This window comes from Cyanistes caeruleus, chromosome 16 (assembly GCF_971803275.1).
Source record: "Cyanistes caeruleus chromosome 16, bCyaCae1.hap1.1, whole genome shotgun sequence".
In the NCBI taxonomy this organism is placed as follows: Eukaryota; Metazoa; Chordata; class Aves; order Passeriformes; family Paridae; genus Cyanistes; species Cyanistes caeruleus.
The window spans coordinates 10,160,515-10,179,274 of NC_141716.1; positions in this window are offsets into that span (position 1 = coordinate 10,160,515).

Consider the following 18,760-nt stretch of genomic DNA (forward strand, 5'->3'; position numbering starts at 1 on the left):
GGAGTTATATGTCTTGTATAAATATAAAAGAAAAATGAAAAGAATAAAAAGAGGGAATAGGAAAAATCAACAAGAAATACAGAAATTGTAAGTCTGTAAAAAGACTATATTAATTTAAATTTTTTTTCCCCAGAAAAATGAAACCTTTTACTACTCTAAGAATTTTTCATGGAAATTGCTACATTGTCCATCCGACTATACTCAGCTTAAAAAAAAATTGTGCTTCAAGAATACATTTTAACCATCACTCATGAAATACAGTCTTTTCTCCTTTTCAGTGCTTTCTCCCATATGTCAAGTCTCTGCCACAAGTTCAAGGCCCTTCTCACTGAAGAAGAAAAAAGGGAATGAGGCAGAAGCGAGAGCGAGCGCGAGCGAGATTGAAAAAGGAGGAGAGAGGAGCAGCCCTGACGCAGCAGAATTGGGAACAGTTCTGTGTCCTGCTGCAAACCTCCCACAGGATCCCCTGAGATCCATCACTCGTGCCAGCCCAGCTGGGCTCTCGGGACACACGGACAGCAGCGAGCCCGGCGCTGTGAGCCCACAGCACAGCTCACAGGGACCTGCACCCAGCACTGTCAACGTGCAGGACACAAAACCAGCACCCTGCACCCCTGAGAGGGCCCAGCTGCACTCATGGATTTGTTCAGCTGGGTAGGGGAGAAGGGGAGATGTCCAGCTGTCAAATGCCAGTTAGCTGTTAGAGTTTAACAGAGGTCTGAGTGATATGTTGTTTCTGGCTTAGGCTGAAGTTTCTCTCTTGCTGCTTCTTTTTCTTCTAGAAAGAAAAAAGTCCTAGACAAAACTCTCTAAAACATGGTCATTCTTCTAATGAGGAGATTTTTCTTCTGAAGGAGGAGCAGCAAGGTCTAGAAGGGTTTAGGGAACGCATTATGATTTCTTTTCTCCTCTTACAGAAATCCAGAAACTTGAGCATTAACATCCATATGAGAATGTGTGGGAGCAAAGAACATAGATTAAAGGTCTATCTTTATAGAGGGTTTTTCCATCCAGGGAATCCAAGTGGCATCTCCACCACCACTAACACTAATTTTACTGGAGGGCTGTGAGCCCACAGGGAGTAAATAAGCAAGACATCAAAAAACAGGGTCCAAGGAACCAAACAATGTCAAGAGCTCCAATGGAGGGGATCTCAGTGGATTAGTGCTGACCAGCTGTGCTGGCTCCAGCAGCATTCCAACCAGTTCCCAGCCCTGTAGCTGTATCACACAGCAAGAAAGGCCCATCAGCTCCAGGGCAGTGCCATGGCACAGCCTGCACAGCATCTGGCCCACGGCTCACCTGCCCCACCTCTGTGGGACTCAACCCATGGGCCATTCTGTCAGAGCTGTGCTTAGAAAAGGAAAGCAAAGTGTCCTTTTCGGGATCCCCCAGGTGTGTGGGGATGTGTGGGTGTAGCCCCCAAGCTTCTGCAGACTCCAGCAATGGGCTCACTCTGTGCCCAGACCTGTTCCTTTAGTGCCAAAAGTATCCCTTCTACCTCAACTTGTTATGGATCTGGTTTCTTCTGTTTCTTTTGAACTCAGCAGGAAAAATCTAGTGTGGGAGAGGATCAAACCTATTTCCCTGTCTCCAGAGTCTATTAAATGCCTGACTATACTCATGCAACACAACCTGAAGGTCTCCACTCTGACCAGTCCTGCTCCTTCAGCCACTTGGCTTTTTCTCTGGTGTTTGTGTCCTGGAGTCCCAGCAGCAGCAAAACCAGCTGCCAACATCCTGGGAATATCTGCCTTGGAATCTCAACTACTGTGTGAAGCTGCTGCTCTTCAGCTTGAGATTTGTGTTTGCAAAGGAAATCTGTCCAACAACAACATTGAGAGAGGAAAAAAGGAGGAAAAAGGGCTTTATATAACAGAAGTAACAGAGCTGTTGCAATAGTAACGTGAAGTTTGCAGGCACCTTTTCCTCCTCCTTCTCTGCCCCCACCCCAATCTCGTCCTCTAAGAGCAGTTTCATTTGTTTTTGTTTCCAAGCTTCTTTTACTGGCCACTCACACAGCCTCACTCCTTTTGTCTAATTTGGATCTCCAACTTCCATGCAACAGACTTTTGCTGTAACTGTAAATCTTTTTATGGCCCTTCTGCCTCTGAACTGTAAAAGCAATGCCACTGTAAGCTGCCTAAATGGGTCGTAAATCCACTTAGTGCACTGAATGAGGAAAAAAAAAAGATTTTAAGGGAAAGAAGGAAAAAAAGAAAAGGCAAAATAAGGTGGCTGGAGGGATACAGGGGAAAAAAAACCCCAAGAATGTACTTGCTAAATGGAACCAAAACAACAGGAGTCAAAGGGAAAATCTGACCACTGAGGTGGGGGGAAGGATGAAATAATGCATCTTGGTGGCAAAACCAAACGGCTTCTGCAGGGCTGTGCAGTTCATTAACACCCAGCAATTTACAGGACGATGCTGGTTGCCCTCTCCACTCCTGTTGGCACCACTGGGATCTGGGAGCACCAGGAAACTCTGTGAGCCTGCTAGCAGCTAATAGACTCTTTTTCCACTGGGTGGTCCAGGGATTGGTATCTGGGTCTAATTCCAGCTCTTTTGCAGTGCCTTACTTCCAGGTTCGGCTGTGGCTCTGCATCTCAGTTTATCCCATTCTGTAAATGGGAGATAAAGATATTCCCCTTGTTTGCAAACTGTTTTGAGAGCTGCTTAAATGCCACCGAGGGAGGGGCAGAACCAATTCCTGTGGCAGTCAATAGCAACAGTTTAATTTGTTTCTGTAGAAGCAGAGCTAGCCCAAAACGGGCCACCTTTGTCTGTGTAATTTATTGCATTTATCACCATGGTATCTGAGCTCTAAGAGTATTATCCAAATTCCACTGAATTCACTGAGTGTCTTTCCACTGCTTTCAATAAGTTTTGGATTTGACCCCAACGTCACAAAAAACCCCAAACCTGAGGAATATGTCAAAAGAATGTAAGTGGGTGTGAGTTGAAATTGAGGAGTTTGGAGACGGGAATATGCAGAACAGTAGCTATTTAAAGACCGAGCTCGCTACTGAGTGTTCCCTTTTAATAGGGTTATATAAATACATTCCCCTCTCAATACATGTGGAAAAACAGGCAGTGAGGTGAGACTCTGTTGCTTTATTTCTTATGGGAAATATTGTGCATAGCAAAACTCCCGCTTCCCCTTTCCTCACCCACCACCCAGCGCCCTGGCAGCCTCCAGCAGCTGTGTGCAGCGTGAAGAGGCACATCCAGCAGCACGGGGAGAGTTAAAAACTTCACAGCTCTGCCCTTAAAATAAAGCCCCTGTTTTCACTGCATTCTCACCTTGCCTTACTGACTTGATCTGAGTTTTGGCACTCAGCATGTCAGAATGGGAAGGGAGACTGGTTATGCCTTTTATTATTATTATTATTATGATTTTATTGGTCTGCTTCTTTGCAAGGAAAAGAGGAGAGGGAAAAATGTTCTTGCTTGGCTTTCTGTGAAGAGAAATGAATTTTAGTGCAGCTCTCCAGGCCTGGTGTGTCCCCCACTGAAAATCCTTGCCCAGATGGGCACCAGTTTTTATCTCAGCTCCCATTCTCAGGACAAAAAGTCAGGGATAAAAGCCAATTGAGAGGTGAAGCCTCTCCTTTTTCCCCAGTGTGGTGCACTATCTCATAGCTCAGGTCAGGAGATGCTGATACTATAACTTAGAAGCACACTCTTAAAATGATGGAAATCTTTGACTAAGAAAGGTGGAGACTGCACCTGGGTAGTAATTACATTTCAAAGGAAATCCATCTGGTATTTTATTGCTTATTTTCTCCATGCATTCTGTGTAAAAGAACAATACAAGGGCTGAAATATTTCATATTGAGAGACCTCCAAAAAGCTGTTTGCTCTGTCAGGCCAATAAGCCACGCAGATTTTTGCAATATTATGTCAATTAAGGCTAACAATTAGAATATAATCTTTTTAAAAACCCTTCCTAAAAACACTGGCTCAGCTCCTTGGAGCAGTCAAACTCCATCAAACTCCGAGGAATTCTCATACAGAAAAAGCAGTGAAATCTTCAGTGTCTGGAAAGTTTTCCAGCTGCAGCTGAAGCCAAGGGAATTTAAGGGTTGCCCTCACCAGAGCTGGAGCAATCTGCACTGAGGACTGAGCCCTTTCTGCAGGTGGGACACAGTGGGCAGTGCTGGGCAGTGGGACACAGACGTGCCAGGGTGCAGCATGGACAGAATCCTTTTGGACTGGGGGAATCCTTTGGCCAGGTGAGGACCAGCTCCAAGATAAGGACTATTCATGATTTAATAACACCAAGCTTGAGCTGGGTTGGGCCTGTCTGCTTGCAAACAGCCCTGACTATATATTATAAAGAGCATATTTTAAAAAGAAAATCTATAGAAAGTCTGTCAGTCTTTAAACGCCCTGAGAACGCAGCGACAGTCTTAAAATAAAATCACATACAGGCAGAGCGACCTGACGACAAGACAAACTCTCCTTCATCGCCAGCTCAAGTGATTTTGTTAATTCCTGTGAATATATTACAGGCCTCGAGATGACTGATGCTTTCATTACCACCTTGGCCTCAGGCATTAGGTGATTGTTATGAATCTCAACTTTCATTTTCAAAGTTTTAGCTGTCACCATTCAAATAAATGATGAAAACAATACTTAGAGGGAAAAATCTAAGGTAAACCCTACTGAAAAGCAGAAGACAATTTAAAATTATTATTATATTAAATATTTCTTATTTATCTTGAACCTTTAATGATGATATTTGATGGCTAGAATAGAGGTTACTGGCTAGCTGACAACAGCAATGTTACTGTAAATGAAACTCGTGCAATAAAACTTGGCTATAACCCCACACTTGCTTTAAATTTGTGCAACCTCTAGTACAGAACTAGGAAACAGTCACAGATTTAATTTACTTTTCACTTCTGATGCTCTCTGCATATTGTGGGGGATATGGTTTTGGCAAGGAGTTTGCATTTATTAGCACGTATAAATATACCAGGAATGTTTGGTCTTGCTGTTAAAGCTCAGATCTAGAAGGCAGGAATATGTCAGAAGCTGAGTGTCATTTTTAAAAGCAAGCTTCAAACCCAAGTATTTCTGTTGAACTACTTCACAAGTAAACCAACTGCACCCAAAAGAATTGAGAAGGCAGAAATTAGACATAACCTGAAATAAGTTTATTAAAAAAAAATTTATTCCTTCTGAGATTTGGAAAACTGATTCAAGATTTCTAAATATTTGGAATTATTGAAAAGCTGTTAACAGCTTGTCATTGTTTCACACAACAGCACCCAGGTGTAAGGACAGATTTCTGTCTCCCTCACTGAATTGGAGAGAGGAGATTTATTGAAATAATGTGCGGAGCCACACTCCAGCAGCCCAGGTTCAACAGCAGATGTTGACACTGGGTCTCCCTGCCCGTTCCTGTGTTCCCATCCCTGCAGGCATCACAGGCCCGAGCATCCCAGGGCACTGTGAAGGGTTTGGGAAGATTCAGGTGAGATTTTGCTGTGAACCATCCTGTGTGACCCTGGCACAGCCAACCCAGCTTCTTGGAGAAGGGTAACATGGAGAGAACAACATGGCAATAGATACTGAAATATTATTATTTCTGAAGTTTTCAAAAAGTTGTTTAGAGGTGTTATAGTTCAGAGAAGCCCTTTTATTCTTCCTTAAGCAGGTTAAAAAACAAAAGAGATTTGGATGAAGATTTGTGTTTAGCTCTGAACTGCCTCTTTATTTCTGCTTGCTTTGTTTAAGATGAGAACCTCTTGCCAATGTTTAAGATGACAACAATTTATTTTGGGGTCAGCCTCAACTTTTTTGCTCATGTCAGTTCATTCTGGATCAGATTCCTAAATCCATTTACATCCACACAGAGCCTACCCACACTATTAAAGGGAAGAAGTTTCCTCAGCTCGAGGAGAACCTGCTGCTGACGAGCTCCTTCTCCTCTGGACCATAACCTTTGACTCCTCCTGTGGGGGAGAAGGGAGAAATGCAATCAGGTGCAGAATTCCAATGCATCCCTCCGGGGTGCCAGACATCCAATTTCCAAGCAACCATTGGGAAGTCTGTATGGAATTTCATTTTTAATATGAAGCAACAAGGAACAGGAAAACCCAGCGGCGAACACATGCCGTGTGTTACTCCTGCCTGCGGGCTGGGGACGGGGTCTGAGCCTTTCCAGGTGCTCTCCTCTGCACAGAGCATGAGCTGTGGGGAGCTCCAGCACGCTTGGGGTGCTCTTACATTTTATTTTTATTATTTTAACTAAGAAACTAGCTGCTTGGTCCATTTGAGGAGGGTATGGTTTGGAGACAAATGTGGAAATAATCTGAAAACATGAGGGTCAGCCAGTGGAACGCTTCCAAGATTATATGAAACATTAAGCAAGTGAATGGAGAACATTTATTTTCTCATCTCATATTCCACCCCAATACTGGATTTCTCAGGCTTATCTTCACATCTGCACTATAAGTGAACGCTAATTGTGTTTCCCTCTGTATTTTATTTCTGTAGATCAAAAAAGTTCCAATCTTGACCCTCCCCTTTCACATCAAAGAGTTGTTTTTTTCCACCTCTGGCATCAGCTGAGCATCCAGGGGCTGGCTGCAATGCCAGAGACACTGATGGACTGCGGGGACATGCTGCAGCCCATGCACCTCTGGAAATGAAGATGAAATGAGGCTCTGTTGTGTGCAGCACATTGATAAGATTTTGGCCCCCATTTCAGTGTGACCCAATAGGTTTAAATTGCTTCATTTCTCAGCCAGCCAAGAGCAAATGGGTGGTAGATGTGATATGGCTGTTCACTGGAAATCACCCTTGATTGATTTACCTTCTCCTCCTCGGCAGGGTATGGGCTCAGTGTGTGGCTGGGGGACATAAATTACAGAGGAAAAACCTTTTGTGGTTGTGTACAGTCTATATACATTGTCACCCCATCAGAGGAGAAGCTTTTATGAAGTATTAGCTCTAAGTGTATACGGAATAGAAATGATAATTTTTATTTTCTTGTCAGAAGCTAGGTCACATCTCAAAGTAATATTTGTGTGTTAAAATCAAGTAAATTTGTGAAATTCAAAAATTTTTAGTTTTCATTAAAAAATTTCAACAGTTTGGGGTTTGCTTTTGCCTTTTTGAAAGAAGATACAAAGATGTTTCATTTTAATGTGTTTGCAGGAAAAAAAAAAAAGAAAAAGAAATTTCTACATTGTTATTTCTGGGGGCTGAGTAAGAAGAGATTGGAGAACTACTCCTAAGAATCATTTGGGTGATTCATACACTTCAGTGTGACTGGGACACTCATTTCAAGCTGTAAGATTCACACTGCCACCCCTAGTATTGAGAACAATCACTTGAAGCCGGATTAAAAAGAATTTGGTTTAAATTAAGGGAATAAAGACAAGGGTTTGTCTCAGGTTTGTGCAGCTGTGAGAAGAAAAGGGAAGAAAGCAGGCCATGCTGAAACCCCATTAAAATTGGGGTTTAGATCAGGTAAATACAGACAAAAATGCAAGGTGAGATTTTTAGATTCTTTATCTGAGTTAGCTATCTTTACCTGAGTTAGTTATTCTTTATCTGAGATAGTTTAACTCAGTTTTTAGGACACCTGTAACCCACCTCTAACCAATCTGTCTCAAATTTATTTTCCTTACACTCAAAACTTCAAAACTACCCCAGGTGGGAAGACTTCTTTTTCTCCACAGCCAAGCCAGCTCCCACTGAAGGCAATGGTTTCACCCCACTCTCTCCCCAAGGTCAGTATAAATTTACAAGATTCAGATCTATTTTAACATTTTAATGTCCCTTCACTTCTGAAATCTACTGTGCTCCTCTGGTTACTCTTGGGTAAATAGTGCATAACTGCTGGCTGCAGAAACTCTGGAGATAGTTACCATCACAACATGTGGTAATTAACAGTTACTAGCAAAAATTCCACTGTTCATATCACTTTGGTGAAGAAGGGGGGAAATTGATATATTTTAACCATAAATCATTTCTCATCCAATGCAACAGGAACTCCTGGTGCCTAAAGACCATCCTTGCAAACCACTGCCAGAAATCCCTGCCACTCTCCCAGGATCCCAAGCAAGGCCTCCCCATTTTCCCCAAGAAAGCTCTGCACTGAGCAGAGCACACCTGCCGTAAATCCCGGAGCGTTGCCAGCTCTCAGCACCAACCGCCAGCGCTGTGCCTCAGGATGATGTATGGGGATGTCAGCAGCTCCCTCCCCTCCTGCACATGCCCCTTTCCCCTCTCACAGGCATTTTTGATGGGCTCCAGTGGCTCAGGCGTTGCAGTTCTCTCTCCCAGCTGGGTGACAGGAGCTGGTGGCAGCTGTCCCCTGCGGCCGGTGGGGACCGGAGGCTGCAGGAGGGAGGCAGGAGCCGGGTGTAATTAACGGGACAATGGAATGGGTTATGCTTCTCTGATTTCAATTAACCCCTGAACTTTGCAGTGACAAGATCTCATGGTTACCAACCAACTTCAGCAAAATCCAGATGTGAAAACTGGTTAATCCAAGGTCTCAGGGTACAGCTGGGGTTTGGCGAGGCTCTTCTCAGATCACTTAATGCTCACCGAAAGAATAAGGAGTAACTGTGGGTCTGAGTATTGTATCAGAGCTGGAGTTTGATTTGTTCCCATTTCAAATCAATAATTTGATTAATAATAATTTAGAGAAAAATTAATTAAAGATACCCAGAGAACTATATTAATAGCATTAAGGACACAGGCATTTAAAGCTTGCAAAACAGATTAGTATAAACAGTCAGATAAATAAGAAAAAAAAACCTTGTTCAAGAAAGACTGAGATAAGCTGACATCAGAGAACAAGCCAATCTGGATATGTAAGGAATAGAGCTTCCCATCATTTACTCATGTGTTTTAGAGAGCACCTTTTAGTTTTAAAATCAGCAGTTTTAGAGTTTCAGTACAAGAGGTTATTTTAAAATCCTCTATGAATTACAAATATTCCTATCTTACAACAAAGCTACTGCTGAGAATTAATATCACTCAAAAAAAATGCAGATTTTTAAAATTAAACATCTTTTGCATTGTTCAACCTTTTTAATTCTGATGCTAGAGAAAAAAATCTTGGTTTTGCTGCCTTTTCTTCTCAATATAATTTTGTCACTTAAATTGTTGACCTTCTTTGGTTATTGGAAAAGATTTAATTCTGCTATCACTAATAGGGCTGCAATGGCCAGAGGATAAACTGTTATCACTTTGCCTATTGGCTTAAATTAATTTGCTCTTCATATTTAAGCAGTTATAAATGAGAAACTAATCTGAATTTATGGCAGCAGACTCTACATTTTCATGTGCAGTTACAGCACCAGGTATGAGAGACTCATAAAGATGTTGAAACAAAACCACAGGTTACAGTGCAAAAAAGATTATCAATACCAGAAACTCTGAGCAGAACATCTCAAACAGATGTGTTATCCCATGAGAAATTTCAAGCAAATTTGAAAACAAAATCAGAGTTGATGACTGGATAATAAAGCTCAAATACATTAATAAAAATATAATTTAAAAAAGAAAAAAAAAAAGCAGAAAGATTAAAAATGTATAAAGAAAAATCCCCTGATTGAACAGAGATTATTGTCAACCACTACTAAGACTTTGTTATGCTGTTCTTCATAGCTTAAATACCACAATTCATCAAATTAATTGCAAGCCTGCAAATTCCCTATTCATAATATTAAATAACTACATCTATTAAGCAACTTCTTGCAGTGAAAATCTCATTGTCTGGGCTGATATCATGGCGTGTTTTTATCCTAATGGATTTAAAGCACCTGCAGTAAACAAGAGCCAAAAGTCAAAGCTTTTTAAAAGCAAAATATAACATTTTTAATAGGTAAGAAATCTCTTTCAGACACTTGAAGATGTCCATGTCAGAGCAGACTTCAGCTCCTTGCACATAGTCCTATTAATAAAGGCTCATATCCCAGAGAAAAAAGCATCTGGCTCTTCTTCCCTAATCAATAACATTCAGGAAAAGTCCCTTCTTCCAGCAGCAGCATAAATTACCAGATATATGCAAATAGACTTGCTAATGTTAATTGCCAGGGCTGATTGGTGATTAATTTTTTGATTATGATCAATCATTCCACACGAATTTTAATAAGACATTCCAGGCAATCTGCAAATTGATAATAATTAGGGATCCCAACTGGTAACGCATCCACAGCCAGCTAAAACACATCCCTGTGGCTGAGCCTGTGAACACCAGGCTCCAGAGTGGGAGAAAAGGAATTATCAAAAGCTCCAGAGCCTGCAGAGACCATGGTGTCACCTCTAACAACAAGTTCCTTTTTTGCCATTTTTAGGCAAGATGTGCTTTGGTGTCCTCTAGCACAACTGGCCACCTTCTTTGTGTGCCTCAGATGGTCAGAAATTAATGGGAGGTTCAATTATATGGCAATACCTTGGGAATGCCACCTCAATTTGCAGACTTCCAGCTGGGAAAATAAACACAGGATCCCAAAAAAACACAGCCAAATAAATCTCTCAGAGCAGTCCTGCCAGAGCTGCAGGGAACATGGCTAAAGGCAGGACACAATTAGATTTTCAGGCCCTGCAAATTAAAAAAGGGCCAAACAGAAGTTCATACAATATCTTTATTTCTTTCTTTCTTTCTAGTGCACAGCAGGCAGCAGCACTAAATTTTTAGCAGCCAGAGAAATGTTTTCCCTGAGTGGCACTTGTTTGTGTACTTTTTGGTGAGAGTTCAGACATTGCTGTAAATGCAACAGCTCAAAATGCAACATGATTAATAACAATTCCTTTTAAAAGGAATTCTCCAGTAAACACAAATATCCTCCTACAACACTTTAAACCTAAACACTCTTGCTGTGTACAAACCAGAAAGTGCAAATGACTGGAAGAGGACATGAAGTTTTCTAAACTTTTAGAGCAAGAGTTTGGCTGCTCTGTATTCAAATTGGGCACACAGACCTCGACACCTGCAAAGAGGAGCTTAAAAAACATCACCTGCTGTCACAAAGGAGTGAAATGCAAGTGAGGGATATAGAAGAGAGTAAATTAAGAGCACATTGTACCTCAGCACTGCCCTGTCATGTTCAGCTAATTCTCACAATTCAATTTTGAAATTTCTGTCGTCACAGCCTAATTCTGATTTGCACAAAATGCTCCTCTTCATGTGTCAAGAATGGTGTAAAGGAGTTTGAATACAAATGAAAATAAATCCCTGAGGTCCACAATTCTTTCAGTTCTTTCCCTGCTGCCAAATGGACCATTTAATGATGAGGTCCCAGGTATTTTCTCTTTTATTTGAAGAGTTTGCAGTTAGTACAGTGTATGTAGCTCAGCTTTTCCTTTTATTAAAGGATTAGCCCCAAATTTTACCTTAAATTTTCTGACACAAGATAATTTTCATTTGGATGTTATTTTGCCTAGGAAATATCTTCTTCCTGAATAAATCATCTTTTTTGCAAAGACACTGAAACACAGTTTTTACAAAATGTAGTTTTAAGTGAAGCTTTTAAACAAATAGAGAAATACTTTCTTTTTCTCCCAACAGTTTCAATAGGAAAAGAAATGCCAAGCAGTAAAGAAGTGCATGCTTGCTGTCTTATATTGCAAATAAGAAATGCTTTCAAGCAACACATATTCCTGTGGGTTTTAACTATAAAATGATTTTTATCGAGGTGTTTTTAAAATCTTGGCTCCATTCTTGCCTTGATCTTCTAATTCCCAGCCAGTTTCAAGAATTTTAGACACTTACAGAGGGAGTTTACTGGCCACAGCAAGCACAGATAAACATGAGGAGTAAACACGAGTATGTACCAAAGGAATTTACCTTAGACAAACCCAACCCAACTCTTTTCCAGTTGTTCCAGATCAAGAACAACTTTTCTACAGTCAGGGGAACAATTCCACTGCTAAACTGCTGTCTTTGATAAATATATTACGTTCTTATTTTTTTAAATTAACATTCCGTTATTTAATTTTATTTTTATTTTTTTTTTAATTCTACATATTTTCTTAAACCAAATAAATTAACAAATGTTTAAGTTCTCAGCTGGGGTTCCTCACTGCTCCCTTTATAAATCTCACTCAAGAAAACTGAAATGCTGACATGTTCCTTGCATTTGTCTGTCATTCCTCTCTAGCTCCTCGCACTTGCACAATTCACAAGGTCATGAGTACAAAATGTGCTTGTTAACTTACACAAGAATAAAGCTGTCAGATGGGCTGAGGGCTCCTTGTGTACCAGTTTGGTGAAATATGATTATCCAAGCTGTAAAATGGATAAACCTATTAAATTAATAAATCTGCTGCCCCGAAGACTACGACTGATGTCGTTGCCTTACCTACAAGGCACCCTTTCTTAAATTAATACTTGATAAAGGAGTAAATCTTTTAAAGACACACACTAAGGCTTTGCATTAAGAGTTATCTTTTGTGCTACAAACTGTAAGTACTTTTTACTGCTATGGATGTAAGTGAGAGGAAATGAATTCCAAGGGAAAAAAAAAAAGAGTCTTAGAAAATGTTATTACCCAGCTAACACTGTGGGCTGCTTCTTATCTGTACACAACTAATCACATCCCTGTTTCTCTTTTTATTCTAATGTCTGAGTGGATTTTAGTGCTCATGAAAGTGAAGGATAATTAGTAGGGTAGTGGATAGAGTGGAAGGCCGCTGCCTTATCAAAGGCAGCTTGGGTCAGGCAAAAGAAATCATGATTCTCCTCTTTCAGCTGCTTTGATTTATTACTCTCAAGGTCCAACAATGAAGTTTCACATCAGGGGAGAGAGAAAGAAAAAGAGTTTCAAAGGGTTCATCCTTCTTGACTTCTTAGAAAGCCTTTAGCATATTGTGTTTGTTAGGGCCCAATATCACTGTTCTTTATGATTATTAATAGTCTATTACACAGACAAGCTCGCAGAAACAAAAAACCACACTACAAGGCACCGACCAAATATAGGCCAAGACAAAATATCTGTCGCTGAGATTTTACAGTCTAAAATAAAAACCCTAAACAGTGGAAGGGAAATGAGCACAGACATACAAAAACGAGCTGCTTTAAGATCACATGGCAACCAACCAGCAAAAATACGGAACAGAAAACAGATTCCCTGATCTACCCCAGGACCCACTGACAAACTTATACTGCAATAATGTTAAAAATGAGACAAAAATAAAATCTCAGTGCATCCAAAGGCATCCAACATCTTGCTCAAAACTCAAGAGTGAATTTGTAAAAGGAAACAGGAAATGAAAACTAAAGAGGATTGACATGATTACGGGGTGTTAATAAGAAAAGACATAAGCCAGAGGCCTTGATGTACAACTAGACAACAAGAGGTTACGTTTGGAGTCAGGGCTATGCTAATTTGCAAACTTGGGTCCATTTCATTAAGTGAGCTGAGAGACAGGCTGTCTCAGTCCAGCAGAGAGGGATCTCATTATCCATGTAGGGAGCAAGAGATAAGAATCTTTTAATAATTGCTGGGAAGTTTTTTTATGATGATATGGAATGCCAATTTATGCCTCTGCACTCAATGTGGACACAAACCAGCCTCCTTCACAGTTCAAACCAGCCCCCCTCTGGCTGTGGCCATTAGGACAGGGAGGGAAAACAGAGACTAATACACTTGCCTGGGAGACCAGTGCTGCAAAACTCCATTAAATGAACTTCATATTGGGAATGTGTTTGTTTACAGTGCCTGGGATACTTTGCCAAGGCTTTTTACTTAATTTTTAATGGGCACAGCTGTAGGATTTAAGGCCAAATCCAATCCCCAGTGCAGCCAATGGGCAGGACTGCAACTGACAACTAGCCTTTGGATCAAATCCTCAATCCATTCCTTCTTAAGGAATAGCTCTGAATTGACACTTTTGGAAAAAGCTGAGGAGTTTATATTACTTAGGCAAAAACATTGTTTTCAGTGCTTTCCCTTTGTCCCTCTCTCCAAAATACAACCACAGCAGCCATGAGAAAGGAGCTTTCTTGCAGGCAGAGGTTTGTGCAGCTATTCCCTTCCCTGCTGTAAGAGTTCTGCCTACTTCAGGCTAAGCACAGCACAGATTTTGTGATAGGGATGAGTTTAGACTATGAGGGAGTGATTTTGAGAGACTTGTGCCTTTCACATGACAGTACCAAACACAGCTCTGACCACCTCTAAAAGCATTTGCATAAAAAAAGCAGAGGTAAAATTAGACAGGGTGTCATGCTCATGTTTTACTGCACAGTATTTGCTAAAATCTGAGATACAGACACAAAAAACTGAGCAAAATCACACTAATAGCTTTAAACTTTTAAAGGTAAACTTTTCCCTCTGCACAAACTTACAGTGCAAGGAAAGGAGGAAGCTGAACTGTTCCCACAGCCAAATCTGTTTGTTTGGTTGAAGTCCCTGGGTTGGACTGTACATTAGTGTTGGAAAACACTGTCCAGGGAACTCTGAAGCCATGCTTATCTCGAAAGCTGGCTGCATGATTTGTTTTTATGCACCAGGTCAACCTAAGGACTATGTGCAACTTATCTGTCTCCTCAGCAGGAACTAAATTATAAGGCTCTCTTCAGCTGACCTTGCCTCTCTTTCCAGTTTCTGGCTGTTCATGAACCACCTTTAATTTCCCTCATGCCCATGTGCTATTGGAAGTCATTTGGCCAATATCTTTTGTGAAAGGCACTCCCAGACTTCATTTTGCAGACAAGACTGGAGACAGGAGCATTGACAAAATGGAAACTGGGTTTTTTGGATAAAAATTTCATGTTCTGTGTCCTTAATTTGATGGGAGCAACATAAGAATCACCTATGTGGGCCCAGATACTCATCCAGGATGACACAGAACCTCCTGTGAGCATTTAATGGTACTTACATTTAAGGAAAAAGAGAAGGACTTGCTGATTTAAGTGTGCTCACAAGGACAAGGTTAGTCAAGGGAAACCCAGACATCTAGGAAGAGGAGCAGAGGGCAGAAGTGGCTCAAAAGGGCACACATTTCTCCCTGGAGACTGTGTGGCTGCCCTGGGACAGCTCTCAGGACATTCCAAGCCAACAGAAAATGTCCCATCCCAGCCCTGAGATTGATGGTGCTGCAGTACAGCCCCTCCTCTTCCTCACAGCTGGAAGTGAAGAGTGTGAGATTCACACAGAGCGCCTTCTCATCTTCTCACAGCCTCACTGAGAGGCCTGATACAAATCCATTTAAGCAGCTGGTGTTCAGTGCTCTAAACCAACAGTGCCACCACCACTATCACACACCTCAGGGCTGTGAAGAATTATAGACAAAGGCTGCAGCAGATCGTGCCCAGCCAATATTAAATGGCTCTGATGGAGTTTACATAACACCAGTCATCTTAAAAGCCCAGTGTTCCCTGTAAGGACCCAGGGACTCTGCCACAGAAACTCTTGGTCACTGGGCAGTACAAGCACTGCCTGGAAGCACCTGGCCTTGTGCTTCCAAAACACTTGAGTTCCTGATATCCTAAGACTTATCCTGTAAAGGGATGTTTGCAATCCTCTCTTCAGATTATTTTTAACACAATGGAAAAGCCTGTATACTAACCCTGTTGTGTGAACTTTCCTTATTGTGCCCTTAAACCAGAGCTGAAGCATCCACATAACACAGTTTCAGACCTTGAGAACATTTCAGTAAATACTCATCAAGCCAATATGCAAATTCTTTCGCTCTTTCAGCTTTGGGTTGCCCACATCTATGCAATTGCTGCATTGCATCTCATTTCACCCCAGACAGTGAGATGATGTACATCACCCATTACTTTTAAAAGCTTCCATCTCCCTAAGATGGAAGGACAAGGATAAGATATTCCTAGCTAAGGAATATTTTAAGCTAAGGATATTCCAAGCCTTACTCTGCCATCAAAGACCTCATCATGGTAAAACATATGGTGATCTTGCCAGGTGGATAAATGATTTCCACTAGGGGCTTGTGTGAGACCACTGAATTCACTTTTGCTTTTGAATTAAGTCACAAAATTTCAGCCCAGGTATTTAAGGAAGAAAAACTAAAATTCATGTGACACTTCTGAGGCTTCACTCTTGTTCCTCTACTCTCTTCTCTCTACTGCCCACACATTCCTGTTTTTAAGTTGGAAGTATATCCAAGTTACCTTGGCCTGAATTTATTTGCAGTGTATCGAGATAAAAGCTCAGCTGTAATATAATTGGAATTAAGTGGGGTAATAGGCTCCAGATTTTTTAAAACATATTAAAAGGAGATCTCTCTTTCTCTATGCTTATTCCTCATAATTACAATATGAATTTAAGGCACTATAAAATTAATAGAACCCTAGCTAGTGACTGAAGTCTCCTACACAGGCAGACAGACAGCCTGTCCCTGCTCATGCCCTCCAGCTGTGACTGTAACCCTACCCATGATAACAACGGCTTTACCTCTAGGCAATCTCATTTATTGACCCTTTAAGATGGATGTTAAAAGACCAATTGAAACTAATAATGTGTAATGCTTTCCTTGAGCTCAAACCTTGACCATATGCAGATTTTAAATTATTCACCTCATTACATGCCACAGAAAAGCTGTGGGAAAATCACCCTCTACTACTGATTATATATATATATCTATATATATATATATATATATGTGTGTGTGTGTGTGTGTGTACACACACTGAGGGAGATTTGCTGGAAGAACAGATTTGGAAAATTCACCTTTAGCCTATCATGAATATGGTTTGACTTCATGTTTTAGGGAGGTTGTGGCAAAATTGAATAGTAAAAAAAAAATGTTTCCTTGTCCCATTTCCTTGCAAGATATTTTTGGGCTGATGCTGGTGTCCAAGCAGGTCAGGGCAGAGTGTGCCATGGTCTGGAGATGTCACAGCCACTGTCCCGTGGCCCTGAGGCTCTGAAAAGGACACACTGTGCACCCAGTTCCACTTGGGAAAAAAATCTTGGTTTTTGTGCTCTCATTTCACAAATAGGTGTGGTCGTAGCTGGAAGGCAGTGGCTGCGTGCTCTGAATGCAGGAGGGAGGAGATGGAAAAGGAGGCTCTTGTTAGCAGCTCGAGAAGATGAGCCATTGTGTCCAGCCATGTACCTGTGATATGTACAACATATCACAGGCGTATTCACTCAAGTGTAGGATATGATATAATTATAGCCAATTAAATCATTTTCCCTAAGATGCTTTTTAGAAATCAAGTTGTTACTTATTCATCAGGCTGTCAGTAAACACAACTCTCTCACACACAACATGTTTAACTTCTGCTCAGGTTACATTACTTGAACACAATCCTCACAGTAATTAATGACACCTCTATTAGTTACCAGCTTTTCCAGACAAACAAACAAAAATAATAACTGAGGGAATTTTCCTTTACCCATTTGAGAATGGGAAGGCTTGGTTAGTTTGTTTGCTTTTTACTTATTATTTCTATATTCAATACAACTTCTACAGGTGGGGGAAAGTCACTCTGACCCCAGTCCTGAGAATGCTCAGTCATACCAGCACCTTCAGGTTAGGGAATAGGTCACAAGCAAGAATTGAGAAGTTCAGCTTTACAGAGTTCAAGGCTTGTTTTGCTACGTGTGCATTTGAAAGTGATTCGTATTCACTTCACAAATATATATGTATATATATATATATATATACACACTCATTTTGGTTCACAAACACACTTATTTTTGCCAGTTCATATATCTATATATATCTATATATCTATATCTATATCTATATCTATATCTATATCTATATCTATATCTATATCTATTTATATGTACTTATGTGTCCTGTAAACACGTACAAGTGAGCCCTGGGCCTGCAGCCCAGCTGATTGCAGCTCTGGGGCTTAAGTTAGTTCTGGCTCAGTTTTCTGAGGTTATGTCTACACTTTTCCCTTGCATCAGGCAGTTCTTTCAGAGGCACTTGTGTTGCAGTCACAGATGAATAATGATGTATTGCTTGGGCCGGAAATGTCAAGTGGGCTGGTGAGAAGTGCATTTTGGGATGTTCCTGGCAGTAACATCGCTAAAATCCAGTGTGCAAAGCTGAAAGGCTGTCTTAGCCCCTCTACAACCTGGGCTTGTTCTCAGCATCTACCAGCTAGGCTCACTTTAATTCATCACAAACAGCTCCTGTCTTTATCCTAAAAAAGTCATGGAGCTTAAATAATGTTATTTAACCTCCCGTGCCCTCTTCCCATATTTCTACCAACGCCAAACACCCGTAAACTCATTCCAAAAAGCCACACGTTACCCAACCAATGCTGCCTAAGGAAAGCATTCGGGAGTGTTTATGGGGCAGCTGAAGTGTAATGATTTAGTAGATGTTTATAAATGTTTATACTGTACAGATTAACATTCCCCAGGGGGCCTGTAATGAAGAGAGTGCTCCAACTGGAATCAAACCAGCCAGCCTGGGCTGAATGAGCATGAATGAATCCTGCTGGCCTACCCTCACGAGCTGTTTACTCAGTTTGAATGGATTTCCTCCATCCATGCTCCTTCAGCATTTTATTTTGGGAGAGGCAGTGCAGGAATCTGGTCTCAGAAGGAGCACAGTCTGGAAACATGTTAGAAAATCCAGCCCATCACTTGGATCATAGGAATTATTCACAAATTGCACTAGACAAAAGAACAAAGAGCCAAACCCCTGGGCTGTGGAAGTGGAGGCTGAAACTCCTGTTGACTTCAAAGGGAGCTGGGTCTTGCTCTCAGAACCTGGTTTCCAAACATCATTTCCAAGTGTAAACACTGACAATCATATTGAAGCAGCCAAGCCCTGCTACTGGGCCTTGGCTTT